Raw genomic sequence first — 16,615 nt, forward strand, 5'->3', positions numbered from 1 at the left:
AAGTCCTCGCTGATTTTGTGCATCAACATTTGGCGCCGTCTGTGGGAAAGACACTTACTCCCACTCTCTTCAGCTTTGTTAAGCTGGTTTCCACCGCTCGTACACTTTCTTTTGGCCAAACATCTCTCTCCAACATGGGGAGCGAAAGAAGCCATAGCACACAAAATGACACCCCCATTGGACCTAGTATGAAGCAACGAAAGCAGAAGGAAATAGAGTTACTCTTCAAGCTAAAGTCGATGAGTTAGAAGCTCAGAACAACAAGATAGTGATGAGGAACGAGGTCCTCCAGGAGCAGTATGAAAAACTTTTTGAGATGCTTCACGAGGCTAGGCATGCTCAAGCACACAAGCTCGTCGCCCCTGCTGAGGTCAACAATCATCTGAATGCCCCCCAACACGGAGGGTCACCGATATCCAACACGGACATCCCTGATAGGGATCGAGCTACACATCAATGTGATAATCAACATGAAACTTCTCTCAACCCACATCAAAAGCCGTCTATCGCGATTGTCAAGACTTCCTAAAGCAACGCCGAGAGAATCCCATCCACATAAGCTCGAAGATCAATGACCCAAGAGTTTCTGAAAGACTTCGTCCTCTCCCACGACCCAGGCCAGCAGTTAATCTAGGGAATGGGCAACAAGTCCCAGAAGAACATGAAGGTACAGGGGACTCGGAAATGTTTCGACATACTCACTCTAGGAGTCAGTGTGACGAGTCCAAGGAAAAATCATGCTATCTTGATCAAACTTTCCTACTTTCAAGAGGCGATGGAGACTTACGGAAGAAAACTTCAGTGATGCACAACTCCACTCAGGACCCCCTCGTCCTACAGCTCCTGGAGGAAGTAAACAAGTTGAAGGCTGAATGTCAAGCCGAGATACCTGACTGGAACCAACCCAGGCCTGGCCCTCTCACAAGAAGGATCCTCAACACCCCTTCCAAGCGAAGACAAAGTAGAAGCTTGACTTACAACTCTATACTGGAAGGGAAGACCTGATTGAACACCTTAACCTCTTTGAGTCCACCATGGTATACCGGAGACACACCGACGAAGAACAATGCCTTCTCTTCCCCTCTACCCTCTCTGGCGGAGCTTTAAACTGGTATTGCCGTCTTCCACCTGAGACAGTAGACTCATTTGAAGAATTGAGGAAGCTGTTTGTCTCTCAACACATCTTCCAAACCGATCGTTTGCATTCCGCAGATGACTTGTACACTATTCGCCAGAAGCTGGACGAGTCATTACGAAAGTATGCTGGCCGCTTCAGCCATGAGTATTCTCGTTGCGCTGAGGCAGATGACAAGACCGCCCTCAAGGCTTTCACGGCAGGCTTACGTGACTGTTTCTTCAAGTACATGATCAATGCCAACACTTGGAAGACTTACTTTGAGGTGATGGCACAAGCTTACAACCATGCCTCCGCCGAGGCAAGGACATATCAAGGGAAACCCCCTACAGTCACCCCTTATCAGCAAGTAGGGAGTGGGGGCCAGATCCAACTGAATGAGAAGACCTCAACCTTCCAAACGGTAGCAGCACACCCCCTGCTTCATTTAATGCTTCGCCAAGTCAGCAGACATATCAATCCCAAGGCAAAAGGAAAGATTTCCATCTTCACCAATCTCATTTTAATAAAAAGAATAAGGGACACTATCGCGATAACTCAGGATATCGTCACAATAGCGCCCGTCCTCAGGCAATCAACGCAGTGGGCCAATCAGGTGTCAAGACAGGCCCTACCCCGAGGTATGAGACATACATACCTTTGAACGCTACATGTGCGGCCATCTACCCCAGTATAGCTCACCTAATACCAAAGCCAAAGCCAAGACAACCAGATTACAAGTCCACGAAGAACACGGGCATGTTTTGTTGCTACCACGAGTATAATGGCCATGACGGCGAGAAGTGCATCATCCTCCGTGATCATATTGAAGCTTTGGCACGTGAAGGAAAAATTGATCAGTTCCTCCTTCACCCTCCAAGGGATAACCGTAACCAACGCCAGGTGAATGTGATATATTCCATAAGCGGCGGCACACCTATGTCTGAATCATCCAATAGGGCCATGAAAAACAGTGAACGAACTTTGAGACCTGGCTATTAAGTGTTTCACGTGGAAGACATCAGGGGAGGCAAGTATCAAAAGCCTAACTGGGATCCAATATGTTTCTACCCTGAGGAAGAAAGAGGTATCATCTACCCTTACAACGACCCGCTGATCGTGGAGGCTCACATAGCAAATTTCGATGTGAAACGAATCCTGATAGACACAGGTGCTTCAGTCAATATCATGTTTGCTGAAGCTTTCAAGGAACTTAATGTAGCTGAACACTTGCTCGATCGCTCGATTTCTCCTCTGATAAGCTTCTCTGGGGATATCGTGCAACCTTTAGGGAGTATACACTTACCCCTCACCATTGGTACAGGCCCCTACACAACTACTACATGGTATCCACACATATGTTGTTGATGAAATTTCCAACCCCTTTCGGCAATGGATACACCAGGGGAGATCAACTTAGTGCTCGATCATGTTACAACATTTCAGTTAAGCAGCAACACCTGCCTGTCCCCAAGGAGACCCTTTCTATACATAACCAAGCAGTAAAAACCAGTCCAGATGAAGCCAACTCGGATCTTCATGATGGCAACAGTCAACCCGATGACCCTCGAGATGACTCCTTCACCCAGCAAGCACAACCCGCTGAAGAGTTAGAGAATGTCTCTATCTCCAAAGACCATCCAGATCGCATGGTGAAGATTGGCACCACTTTGTCGCCACCCTTTCGGCTGTCGCTGATCTCATTTTTGCAAGAGAACGCCGAGGTCTTCGCTTGGTCATATAAAGATATGCCGGGCATCTCTCCCGATATCATCTGTCACCACTTGAGTATTGATTCCAAGACCAAACCAGTAAAACAGAAGCGAAAATCTTATGATGTTGAACGATACGAGGCGATGAAAGCAGAAGTTGAAAAACTCAAGGACATAGGCTTCGTCCGTGAAGTCAATTACCCAACATGGGTAGCAAATGTTGTCCTTGTTAAGAAAAATCCGACCAAGGAAAGTCTCCTGCTTCAAAAGGTCTTGTGGAGAATGTGTGTCGACTACACCGACCTAAACAAAGGATGTCCGAAGGATAGTTTCCCCATTCCTCTCATTGATAGACTTATAGACTCTACGGCAGGGTGTGAGCTATTGAGCTTCATGGACGCTTATTCAGGATACAACCAAATCCTCATGAACCCCTCAGACCAAGAACACACAGCCTTCACTACTGACAGGGGACTATATTGCTACAAAGTTATGCCTTTCGGCCTAAAGAATGCAGGAGCAACTTATCAGAGACTGGTCAATTCAATGTTCGCCGAACAGATTGGGAAGAGCATGGAAGTTTACGTTGATGATATGCTAGTCAAGAGCAAACATGCTGACCAACACATCACCAACCTATCTGAAACTTTCACCATTCTAAAGAGGTATCAAATGAGGTTGAACCCCAACAAATGTGCCTTCGGCGTGGGCTCTGGCAAATTCTTAGGCTTCATGATTAGCCAACGAGGCATTGAAGCTAACCCCGAAAAGATCAAAGCAATCCTGGACATGAAAGAGCCAGTAACTTCAAAAGACATCCAAAGCCTTACTGGCAAGGTGGCAGCCTTAACCAGATTCATCTCTAAGGCCACAGACATATGTGCTCCTTTCTTCAAAGCACTCAAGAGAAATAAGAAGTACATTACATGGACGGAGGAATGTGCCAAGGCATTCAGGAACCTCAAAGAGTACATGAGTAAAGCCCCTCTGCTCTCCAAACCAGAAGTTGGTGACACTCTCATTATCTATCTATCGGTTTCAGCTTCAGCAGTCAGTTCTGTTCTTATTCGAAAGGACAGTGGTGTCGAACGGCCCGTCTACTACGCTAGCAAGGCCTTACAAGATGCGGAGACTCGATACTCCAACATTGAGAAATTAGCTCTAGCATTGGTCATGTCTACTCGAAAACTTCGCCCTTATTTCCAAGCACACGCCATCATCGTGCTTACCAATCACCCTCTTCGACAGATACTCCAGAGTCTTGACACGTCTGGGTGAATGATTAAATGGGCGATAGCATTGGGTGAGTTTGACATCTCCTACCAACCAAAACCAGCCGAAAAGGGGCAAGCAGTAGCATATTTCATCGCCGACTTCACATATCATGTTGACATTGCTTCTACACCTGAAGCAGTAGCTTCATTACTATCGGAAGCTCAGAAGATAGAATCAACAACCTCAACATGGAGTTTGTATGTTGATGGATCATCCAACCAACAGGGCTGCGGAGCAGGATTAGTCCTCACTACCCCCGACAAAGTCGCGATAGAATACGCTATTCGTTTCAAATTCAAGGCATCGAACAACGAGGCCGAATACGAAGCCCTTCTAGCAGGCTTACGTTTGGCCAAACACCTTGGGGTTAAACAAATTGATATCTTCAGTGACTCCCAATTAGTGGTCAACCAAGTCACGAACAACTTTGATGCTAAGGATAGCTCTATGGCAGCATATCTTGCGCAAACACGACTTTTGCTCAAGCACTTCCACTACCAGATCACCCAAGTTCCTCGAGCGGCAAACAGTCATGCAGATGCTTTGGCTCGCCTCGCCTCGGCAGTGGAAGACAAGATTGGGAGAAAAATTCATGTCGAATTGTTGGCAGCACCAAGCACCATGGTCGCGGAGGTGTGCAATTTACAACAAGGAGATAGTTGGATCACCCTAATTTATAAATTCCTTGCCCATGGCACCCTCTCAAATGACAAAGTCCAAGCTAAGCAGATTCGATACAAGTCTGCTCGCTACCTGATCATTAATGACCAACTCTACAAGCGCGGTTTTACCCTGCCCTACCTAAGATGCCTTACACCTGCAGAGGCGGAAATTGTCCTTCGGGAAATACATGAAGGAGTCTGCGGAGATCATGCTGGGTCTCAATCCCTAGCACACAAGACTTTTCGCCAAGGATACTATTGGCCAACACTCCACCAAGATGCCATCAGAATATCTCGCTCATGTGATAAGTGTCAACGCTACGCAACTATCCCTCACTCCCCTCCCAAGCCGCTCACTCCTATGATAAGCCCTTGGCCTTTCGCCCAATGGGGACTTGATTTGATCGGCCCAATGCCTGCAGGGAAGGGCAAGGTCCGCTATGCAATCGTTGCAGTTGACTACTTCACAAAGTGGGCTGAAGTAGAACCCTTGGCAACCATTACTGAGGGAAAAATAGAAAACTTCGTATGGAAGAACATCCTCTGTAGATTCGGCATTCCCAATGCGATAGTCACGGACAATGGGCGGCAGTTCGACAACAAGAAGTTCAAGATGTTCTGCTCTAAGTTCAACATCAACTTATGTTTTGCCTCTCCAGCCCATCCCCAATCTAATGGACAAGTCGAGGCCGTTAACAAAATAATCAAGCGCACTCTGAAAACTAGCTTGGACAAAGCTAAAGGTTGTTGGCCAGAATTCGTACCCCAAGTTCTTTGGTCATACCGCACTTCATATCGGACTTCCACAGGAGAAACTCCATTCTCACTTGCTTTTGGTACAGAAGCAGTTGTCCCGGTTGAGCTTGAGCAAGCAACATACCGAATCCAGAATTACATGCAGAGTGAGAACGACAAACAACTCACCCTCAACCTGGATCTAGTCGAGGAACACAGAAATCAGGCTCACCTGAGGAATGTCGCCTACAAGCAGCGCATTTCCAACTACTACGACTCAAGGGTTAAACCTCGCTATTTCAAAGTGGGAGACTGGGTACTGAAGAAAAGATTACTCTGTGATAGGGTCCCGAGTGAAGGAACACTCAGTCCTAACTAGGACGGACCGTTCGAGGTCATCGGCATCAGCCGCCCTGGCTCCTACAAGCTCAGAAACTCCAACGGGAAAACCCTTGGCCATCCATGGAATGCTGACCACTTGAAGTACTATTACAAATAGAATCACATTGTACAAGTGTTAATTTACAACCGTTCGGCATCCTATGTAACAAAGACCATTTGGTATGAATTCAATAAAGAGGTGATTTAGCCAACTCGGCCTAAACTCTTTTACATTCTGAGCAATGAAACACTCAAGTGTTGAAGCTTCAACGCAAATGTTTCCAATACAAAACAAAATCTAAGTATGTGTCAACAAGACTATACAAAGGATCTACATCATACATTCCAACACATTCATACATAAACATCATACATTCCAACACATTCATACATAAACATCATACATTCCAATACATTCATACATAAACATCATACATTCCAACACATTCATGCATAAACATCATACATTCCAACACATCCATACATAAGCCAACTGTGCTTCGAAAGGGTTCAACACACTTTGTGTCATTCGACATTTGCCACAATGTGCCTCGACACCTTGCCCTTATTCTCACCAACTAGGTGATGAAGGAACTCACCTTCGTACCACCAACTAGGTGATGAAATGTACAACCCGTACTCTAATATTATTTGGAAACTTGCCACCCTTATCACCAATCAGGTGAAGAAGGAACTCATCTTCATACCACCAACCAGGTGATGAAATGTACAACGCGTACTTTCCTTTATGCCACCAACCAGGTGATGAAATGTACAACGCGTACTCTCCTTCATGTCACCAACCAGGTGATGAAATGTGATGAAAGGTGATTAAGGAATTCACATTCGTACCACCAACCAAGTGATGAAAGCAACCTACCATTCATTCCACTAACCAGAAGACGAGTGGTACAACTTGTACATGTGAACTCCTAGCATTCACAAATAATCAAAAACCATCAAGCTTTACAACTCAACTAGGGGAGCACTTATGCCTAATAAGAGCTATAGTCACCAACAAAGTCTTATTGCAAGCCAACAATGGCTTCAGTGCATGGTATACAAAGATCAAGCTCTTCAGCCCTCTTGCATCTGCTTCAGACATTTCTCCTCTGTAACAATGCAAACACTACAACTCATAGAAAGCTTTAAACGCTCTTGATCAAGACTGTTCGAAGCAAATTCAATTTATATGGTTCATCTAAACCTTCGACTACTACAAGATGTGGCTTGAATCACAATCTCTCACTTAACAGTATAGAAGCAAAATTTGTATACGTTGTCTCTCCCACATTTTCAAATTTCTAGTTTTCCCAAAAAAAAAAAAAAAAAAAAAAAAAAAAAAAAAAAAAAAAAAAAAGAAAAGGAAATTGGAAATTGGGAAATTCAACAAAGCTTCATCAATGGAACACAACTACAATCCTCAAAAGCTTCGCACTATCTTCATCAAGATAGTGTGAAGCAAAATCAATTTATGGTGCCAACAAAAGCTTCATCAATGGAGGACAAATATCAATCTCAAAAGCTTTGCACTATCTTCATCAAGATAGTGTGAAGCAAAATTAATTTATGGTGCCAACTAAAGCTTCACCTATAAAGCTTCAACCCCAAAGCTTCACCTATAAAGCTTCAACACCAAAGCTTCACCTATAAAGCTTCAACCCTTCAACACCAAAGCTTCACCTATAAAGCTTCAACACCAAAGCTTCACCTATCAAGCTTCAACCCCAAAGCTTCACCTACAATACAAAATTTCAACACCAAAACATATAAAAGCTTCACACACTCTTCATCAAGATAGTGTGAAGCAAAATCAATTCATGATGACCAACAAAGCTTCAACCTCAAAGCTTCACTTACAAAGCTTCAACACCAAAGCTTCACCAACAAAGCTTTTAAATATATATATATATATATATATATATATTATTTTTAATTTTTATTTTTTCGAAAATTCGAAAATTCAAAAATCCGGAAATTTGAAAATTCAAAAAAAAAAAAAAAAAAAAAAAAATTGCCTAGGCCTCCTTTTCTTTGGGCCTAACAACTTTCATAACAAATATATATGAAGAAGGAGTTTTGGGCTACCACTTAGAAAGGAAATGCCTCATTCGTCAACTCCCTCGACCAGAGACTTGGGGGACTCCCACCATATGCTACTGCACCTTGATACTCGGAAGTCTCATAACCACTCAGTGACTTGGATTTTTCAAGTCTCCAATCGAGAAGGGAACACTACCTCAAACTACATGCTTCACTCACAAAGCTTCAACAATACAAGTTTCAACAAAAGAAAAAAATTCAAAGAACTTTCTGAAGAAGGCTTTGGTGCATTTAACACAATACATTGAAATGAAGCAAAGCTTATTTATTAATATTTCCGATAAGCCACAAATATGTACATATACATGAGTCAAAATAAACAAAAAAAAGGGAGCCTTCACAAAGGTTGCTTAGGGGAAGTCTCAGCAGTCGGTAGAGCCCCAGAAAGAGAAAGCACCGGAGGGTGGTTATCCGGAGTCTCAGTACTGGACAGAACCCCAGAAGGAGGAGGCATTGGAGGTTGATCATTTGGAGCTTCATTATGTGGTACATCCCCAGAAGACGAAGGCAATAAATGCCTTTGGAACAAACCCACAAACCTTTTATGATCAAGTAAAGCCTGACCATCAGATTCCTGCATCTGGTCAAGTTTCCTCTTCATGTTTGTAGCATAGTCATGCGCGAGCCTGTGCAACTGTTTATTCTCATCTTTGAGCCCTCTAATCTCCTGTTTGAGACTTATCACTTCAGCAGCCAATGATTCAACTTGGCGGGTTCTAGCAAATAGGCGTTGGGCCATATTAGACATAGAAGCTGCACACTGAACACTAAGAGCCAGAGAATCCTTAACAGCCAACTCATCAGACCGTTTGGAAAGTAGTCTGTTATCTCTGGGAGTGAGAAGGTTCCTGGCCACCACCGCAGTGGTCATATCATTCTTCATCACATAATCCCCAACGGTAAGAGGACCAGTAGAGGATATGAAGGATGGGCGCCATATGTTGTCTGGAGAAGGCGTGGCTGCCTCTTCTCCAAGGTTCAAGTCAAAACGACAGTCGGAGGGGCTAGACATTTCCAAAGGTGTTGAAGAGAGAAGAGGTCAGACAAATCAAGATCTTAGAAGTGCAAGAAGGGAGCTTCTACTGGTGGAGATTCAGGTGTGTTGTGGAACTTAATGCCAACCTCTATAAAAATCTGCACTCGACGGAGCTTCAGAAATCGAAGAGGCGTTTGCTTTCTCAAAAGCTGGGCTGCTCAGAGACCACGAGGGCCGATCTCAAAAATCGAAGAGGCGTTTCCTTTCTCAAAAGCTGGGCTACTTAGAGACCACGAGGGCCGATCTCAGAAATCGAAGAAGCACCTGCTTTTTCAGCCTCGTCAGCACCTGTCACAAGCACACCCAACTTTGTGGAAATTACGGGCAATCTGTCAAAGATTTCTGGTGAAGTAGAAAGCACGTGAATCTTACTGTTCAATCACCACTCTCCACACGCACCATCAACTCCTCGGGTACCACATATAACTTTTCCAAAGATCTCTGACAAAGTTTAAGCACGAGAATTTCGAAGTTCCAGCTACCCTACTATTACTCACAAGGGTAAAGGAACAGCACCACTGCTTGACAACTGAAAAGTCCCTATATGTGTCGACCTCCGTGTTCCGTGGCAAGACAAGCTAGCAAGAACGTCAAACCTTTACTCACATTCGAGAAAAGACTCTCAACATAATTACTTTCTAAAAAATCGAAACGGCACCGCTTTCCGAATCTCGAGAGCCAGATCCCCGACGAGATTGCTTGTTCGAAAACCAAAGAGGCACAGCTTTCAGAACTTCGAGAGCCAGATTTCCTTAGATAAAGCTTGTCTGTAATCTTCACACGCAACATCAGCTTTCTAGATACCACATACCACTTTTTCAAAGTGCTCTGACAAAGTTAAAACACGTGAAGCTGGCAGCTCCCACTACATTGCTGTGACCAAGAAGGGTAAAGGAATAACATTACTACTTGTTATTGGGAAATCCCTATATACATCGACCTCTCTCTTTAACAGACATGCAAACCTGAAAAAATGCTCAACCCTTTCTCGCATTCGAGAATGCACCCTCAACATAACCTATCGAAATACTCAGCTTTATTTCCCCCCGATAATACCTCAGCAAATAAGCCACACCAAGAACAAGAGTATCTCATATCATCAGGGTCGAAAGCAAGAGTATTCCATATCATGCTTTCTCCCTGTCCTTGTCTTCATCCTTGTCCACATCTGCAGGACAAAGAGAAAGAGAACAGTCAGTCGGAACCTAAAATCAAACCTCCAATCTGGAACTGACTGCCTGAGACCTTTGCCTGGTTGCTTACTTAGCATTGCTCTCGAGAACTCATCCTCAACTGCTATCAAGGTCCTGAATTCCACCGGCACATACCTCATGACAGTTGATCAGATATTGGCTCTTTACATTGAAGTTGCCAAGCGTGGATGAGTCACTATGAAGGAATGTTCTGAAGGACGATTTAAATTCAAAGGTTGCACACCACTTCTGCCATGCAAAAGATTGAAGCAGAAGGTTCAACGGTGAGCTGAAACAGATCACTACAGCACGACACCTTTCCATACCACATTCATTATTCCGTCAATAGCAAAAGTATCCCATATCATCAAGGTCGAACGTACTCTAGATTTGATGGACTTGTTTTGACCCTCAAATTCTTGAGTCGGCCTTATACTCTGAAGGGAACCATTTGCTTCTTCAAAAGCAAAAGTATCTCATATCATCTATTCTCCATTTGCTTCTCCTTATCTTGGCAGCTGAATGAGAGACAAGGAGAAGGAGAACAATCAACCGGAAGCCGAAGTCGAACCTCCGATCCTGGGTTGCTTGCTTGGAAGTTTGACTGCTTACCTTGTCTGTTACCTCTTTCGGCAGATCTCCTAGCTCGGCGACTTGGGGGACTCCTACTATAGGGTTTGTATCGCACTTGACCAAGCCCGAAACTACAAGTAAGCTTCAAGTGAAATTGATACATTACCTTGTGCATTTTCATCGGTTAAAGATACCACCCATGGATGGAGGAAAAGTACTTTAAGAGAAGATGCCACATCTACATATGAGAGAGATAAAGCACGTGAAAATGATACCACACTTCAGTACTTAGAAGTTTCTTGATTACTCAATGGCTTGGATCTTGCAAGTCCCCAACCGAGGAGCTTCCCTCACTCGGGAACTTAGGGGAGCACTGTTTGTACCATACTTGACCAATCCCGAAACTACTGAGCACCGGTCAACGTTATACCGTCAAGGACCCAGAAGAGCTTCCCTTCAACCAGGAGGCCAATCACAATGCGACATGTGTCGACATCAGAAGCCAATCACAGCTCGACATGTGTCAACATCAGAAGCCAATCACAACACGACACGTGTCAATATTAGAACAAAACTAGAAACTCTCTTCTATAAATAGGGATCATTCTCCCACAATAATCTCTAATGTCATTTTGTACTAAATTATTCACTAGAACTCACAATATGAGAGCTTGAACCTATGTATTTGTGTAAACCCTTCACAATTAATGAGAACTCCTCTACTCCGTGGACGTAGCCGATCTAGGTGAACCACGTACATCTTGTGTTTGCTTCCCTGTCCCTATTCATTTACGTACTTATCTTCACTAGTGATCGAAGCAACCAAGCGAAGGTCACAAACCTGACACTTTCTGTTGTACCAAAGTCCTCGCTGATTTTGTGCATCAACAAAACCAATATGCAATTCAATAATTTTGATATTCTTTGTGTTCCTTATTCTCTTATTTTGGATGTCTATAGCTGTGTTGAATTACGAGGAAGATATAACCATCTACACAATAAAAGCAGCATCAGATCCAAGGGCAGCCAATCACGTCCTCACTTGTAAACCGCAACGAGACATTATATCTCAGCTGGACTTGAAGCTTACTTGTAGTTTCAGGCTTGGTCAAGCGCGATACAAACCATGTAGTAGGAGTCCCCCAAGTCGCCGAGCTAGGGGATCTACTGAAAGAGGTGACATACAAGGTAAGCAATCAGTCCCAGATCAGAAGTTTGATTTCGAGTTCCAGCTGATTGTTCTCATTTTCCCTATCTTGCAGGCAGCATGAAGGATAAAGAGAAGAAAAAGGAGAATAGATGATATGAGATACTTTTGCTTTTGAAGAAGTAACTTTCCACAGACTTATTCTTGAACTGGGCTGGAAGGTTTTCTGGTTTCCTCCAGAGTATAAGGCCGACTGAAGAATTTGAGGGTCAAAACAAGTCCATCAAATCTAGAGTACGTTCGACCCTGCTGATATGGGATACTTTTGCTGTTGACAAAGTAGTGGATGTATCGACACGTGTTCTGTTACGCTTGTCTCCACATGCTTCCTTGTATCATTCTCACTTTCCCTATCTGTTCCTCAGGCAGATGTGGTAACTTCTCTGGAAGCATAAGATGTTGAAGATGAGTACTCGAGAGCAATGCCAGGTAAGTAATCAGGTAAGGGGTTCCAGGCAATCAGTTCTTGACTGGAAGCTTGATTCCAAGGGCTGACTGATTGCTCTATTTCTCCTTGTCTTGCAGGTAAGAACAAGGCCAAAGGAAAAGACAGGGAAAAAGCATGATATGGGATACTTTTCCTTTTAACCCTGATGATATGAGATATTCTTGCTCTGGTGTAGCTTGTTTGCAGAGGTATTATCGGGGGGGGGGGAAGAAAGCTGAGTATTTCGAGAGGCTTCGTTGGGAGTGCCCTCACAGATATAAGGAAGGGTTGAACATTTTTACAGGTCTGCATGTCTGTTGAGGATGGAGGTCGACATATATAGGAGTCTCCCTAACAACAAGTAGTAATGCTATTCCTTTACCCTGCTTGGTCATAGCACGGTAGTGGGAGCTGCTAACTTCACGTGTGTCTGAGCACTTTGAAAAAGTGGTCTGTGGTATCTGGAAAGCTGATGTTGCGTGTGAAGATTACAGACAAGTTTTATCCAAGGAGATTTGGTTCTCGAAGTTGAGAAAGCGGTGCCTCTTCGATTTTCGAACAAGCAATCCTGTCGGGGATCTGACTCTCGAGATTTGGAGAACGGTGCCTCTTCGATTTTTGAGAAAGCAATCCTGTTGGGAGTCTGGCTCTTGAGATTCGGAGAGTGGTGTCTCTTCGATTTTTGAGAAAGTAATCATGTTGGGAGTCTGGCTCTCGAGATTCAGAAGGCGGTGCCTCTTCGATTTTGGAGCAAGTAAGCACAGAGGTTGACATACAGGGACTTTCCAATTATCCAGCAGTGGTGCTGTTCCTTTACCCTTGTGGGTAATAATATGGTAGCTAGACCTTCAAAATTTATGTGTCTAAACTTTATTAGTGCTGTTTCTTTGCTATTCTTTTACCCTTCTTGGTCATAGCGATGTAGTGGGAACTGCAAGCTTCACATGTCTAAACTTTGTCAGAGATCTTTGGCAAAGTTATCTGTGGTACCCATGAGCTGATGGTGCGTGTGGAAAGTGGATGATTGAACAATAAGATTCACTGCTTTCTACTTCACCAGAAATCTTCAACAGAATGCCCGTAATTTCAGCAAAGCTGAGTGAAATGCATGTGACAGGTGCTGACAAGGTTGAAAAAAGCTGGTGCCTCTTCGATTTATAAGATCGGCCCTCGTGGTCTCTGAGCAGCTCGGCTTTTGAGAAAGCAAGCGCTTCTTCGATTTATGAGATCGGCCTTCGTGGTCTTTGAGTAGCCCGGCTTTTAAGAAAGCAAACTCTCTTCGATTTCTGAGATCGGCCCTCGTGGTCTCTGAGCGGCCCAGCTTTTGAGAAAGCAAACGCCTCTTCGATTTCTGGGCAGGCGCCTCTTTGATTTTTGAAGCTCCGTCGAGTGCAGATTTTCATAGAGGTTGGCATTAAGTTCCAAAGCACACTTGAATCTCCACTAGTAGAAGCTCCCTTCTTACACTTCTAAGATCTTGATTTGTCCAACCTTTTCTCTCTTCAACACCTTTGAAAATGTCTGGCCCCTCCGATCGTCGTTTTAATTTGAACCTTGTTGAAGAGGTAGCCACGCCTTCTCCAGATAACATATGGCGCCCATCCTTCTTATCCCTTACTGGTCCTCTTACCGTTAGGGATTCCGTGATGAAGAATGATATAACCGCTGCGGTGGTGGCCATGAACCTTTTCACTCTCAAAGAGAACAGACTACTTTCCAAACGGTCTGATGAGTTGGATGTTAAGGATTATCTGGCTCTGAGTGTTCAGTGTGCAGGTTCTGTGTCTAATATGGCCCAACGCCTATTTGCTCGAACCCGCTAAGTTGAATCATTGGCGGCTGAAGTGATGAGTCTCAAACAGGAGATTAGAGGGCTCAAGCATGAGAATAAACAGTTGCACCAGCTCGCACATGACTATGTTATAAACATGAAGAGGAAGCTTGACCAAATGAAGGATTCTGATGGTGAGGTTGTACTTGATCATCAGCGGTTTGTGGGTTTGTTCCAAAGACATTTATTACCTTCGTCTTCTGGGGCTGTACCGCGAAATGAAGCTCCGAATGATCAACCTCCGATGCCTCCTCCTTCTAAGGTTCTGTCCAGTACTGAGGCTCCGAATGATCCCCCTTCGGTGCCTTCTCTTTCTGGGGCTCTACCGACTGCTGAGACTTCTCTTAAGCAACCTTTGTGAAGGCTCCCTGTTGTTTGTTTATTTTGACTCATGTATATGTACATATTTGTAACTGATCGGAGATATCAATAAATAAGATTTGCTTCATTTCAACGTATTGTGTTAAATACACCAAAACCTTCTTCACTGAGTGGGGTCGGCTATGTGAATCTTAGAACGCCATTATGCTCGGTCTTGTGTCATGTCCTCCGTTAGATCCAAGTACTCTAAGTCTTTTCTTAGAGTCTCTTCCAAAGTTTTCCTAGGTCTTCCTCTACCCATTCGGCCCTGAACCTCTGTCCCGTAGTTGCATCTTCTAACCGGAGCGTCAGTAGGCCTTCTTTGCACATGTCCAAACCACCGTAACCGATTTTCTCTCAGCTTTCCTACAATTTTGGCTACTCCTACATTACCTCGGATATCCTCATTCCTAATCTTATCCTTTCTCGTGTGCCCACACATCCAACGAAGCATCCTCATCTTCGTTACACCCATTTTGTGTACGTGTTGATGCTTTACCACCCAACATTCTGTGCCATACAGCATCGCCGGCCTTATTGCCGTCCTATAAAATTTTCCCTTGAGCTTTAGTGGCATACGACGGTCACACAACATGCCGGATGCACTCTTCCACTTCATCCATCCAGCTTGTATTCTATGGTTGAGATCTCCATCTAATTTTGCGTTCTTTTGCAAGATAGATCCTAAGTAGCGAAAACGATCGCTCTTTGGTATTTCCTGATCTCCGATGCTCACCCCTAACTCATTTTGGCCTCCATTTGCACTGAACTTGCACTCCATATATTCTGTCTTTGATCGGCTTAAGCGAAGACCTTTAGATTCCAACACTTCTCTCCAAAGGTTAAGCTTCGCATTTACCCATTCTTGAGTTTCATCTATCAACATTGTATCATCTGCGAAAAGCATACACCAAGGAATATCATCTTGAATATGTCCTGTTAACTCATCCATTACCAACATAAAAAAGTAAGGACTTAAGGATGAGCCTTGATGTAATCCTACAGTTATGGGGAAGCTTTCGGTTTGTCTTTCATGAGTTCTTATGGCAGTCTTTGCTCCTTCATACATATCCTTTATAGCTTGGATATATGCTACTCGTACTCATTTCTTCTCTAAAACCCTCCAAAGAATGTCTCTTGGGACCCTATCATACGATTTTTCCAAATCTATAAAGACCATGTGTAAATCCTTTTTCCTATCCCTATATCTTTCCATCAATCTTTGTAAAAGATAGATTTCCTCCATGGTTGAGCGCCCTGGCATGAACCCGAATTGGTTGTCCGAAACCCATGTCTTTTGCCTCAATCTATGCTCAATGGTTCTCTCCCAGAGCTTCATTGTATGACTCATTAGCTTAATACCCATATAGTTCATGCAATTTTGTACGTCGCCCTTATTCTTGTAGATAGGCACCAAAGTGCTCTTTCGCCACTCATTTGGCATCTTCTTCGTTTTCAAAATCCTATTGAAAAGGTCAGTGAGCCATGCTATACCTGTCTCTCCCAAAACTTTCCACACTTCGATCGGTATATCGTCTGGGCCTACTGTTTTTCTATGCGTTATCTTCTTCAAAGCTATAACCACTTCTTCCTTCCTGATTCGACGATAAAAAGAGTAGTTTCTACACTCTTCTGAGTTACTTAACTCCCCTAAAGAAGTACTTCTTTCATGTCCTTCATTGAAAAGATTATGAAAATAACCTTTCCATCTGTCTTTGACCGCATTCTTGTAGCAAGAACCTTTCCATCCTCATCCTTGATTCACCTCACTTGGTTTAGGTCACTTGTCTTCTTTTCCCTTGCTCTAGCTAGTTTATAGATATCTAACTCTCCTTCTTTGGTATCTAGTCGCTTATACATATCGTCATAAGCCGCTAACTTAGCTTCTCTCACAGCTTTCTTTGCCTTTTGCTTCGCTCTTCTATACCTTTCACCATTTTCATCGGTCCTGTCCTTGTATAAGGCTTTACAACATTCCTTCTTAGCCTTCACCTTTGTTTGTACCT

This window comes from Malus sylvestris, chromosome 3 (assembly GCF_916048215.2).
Source record: "Malus sylvestris chromosome 3, drMalSylv7.2, whole genome shotgun sequence".
Classification (NCBI taxonomy): Eukaryota; Viridiplantae; Streptophyta; class Magnoliopsida; order Rosales; family Rosaceae; genus Malus; species Malus sylvestris.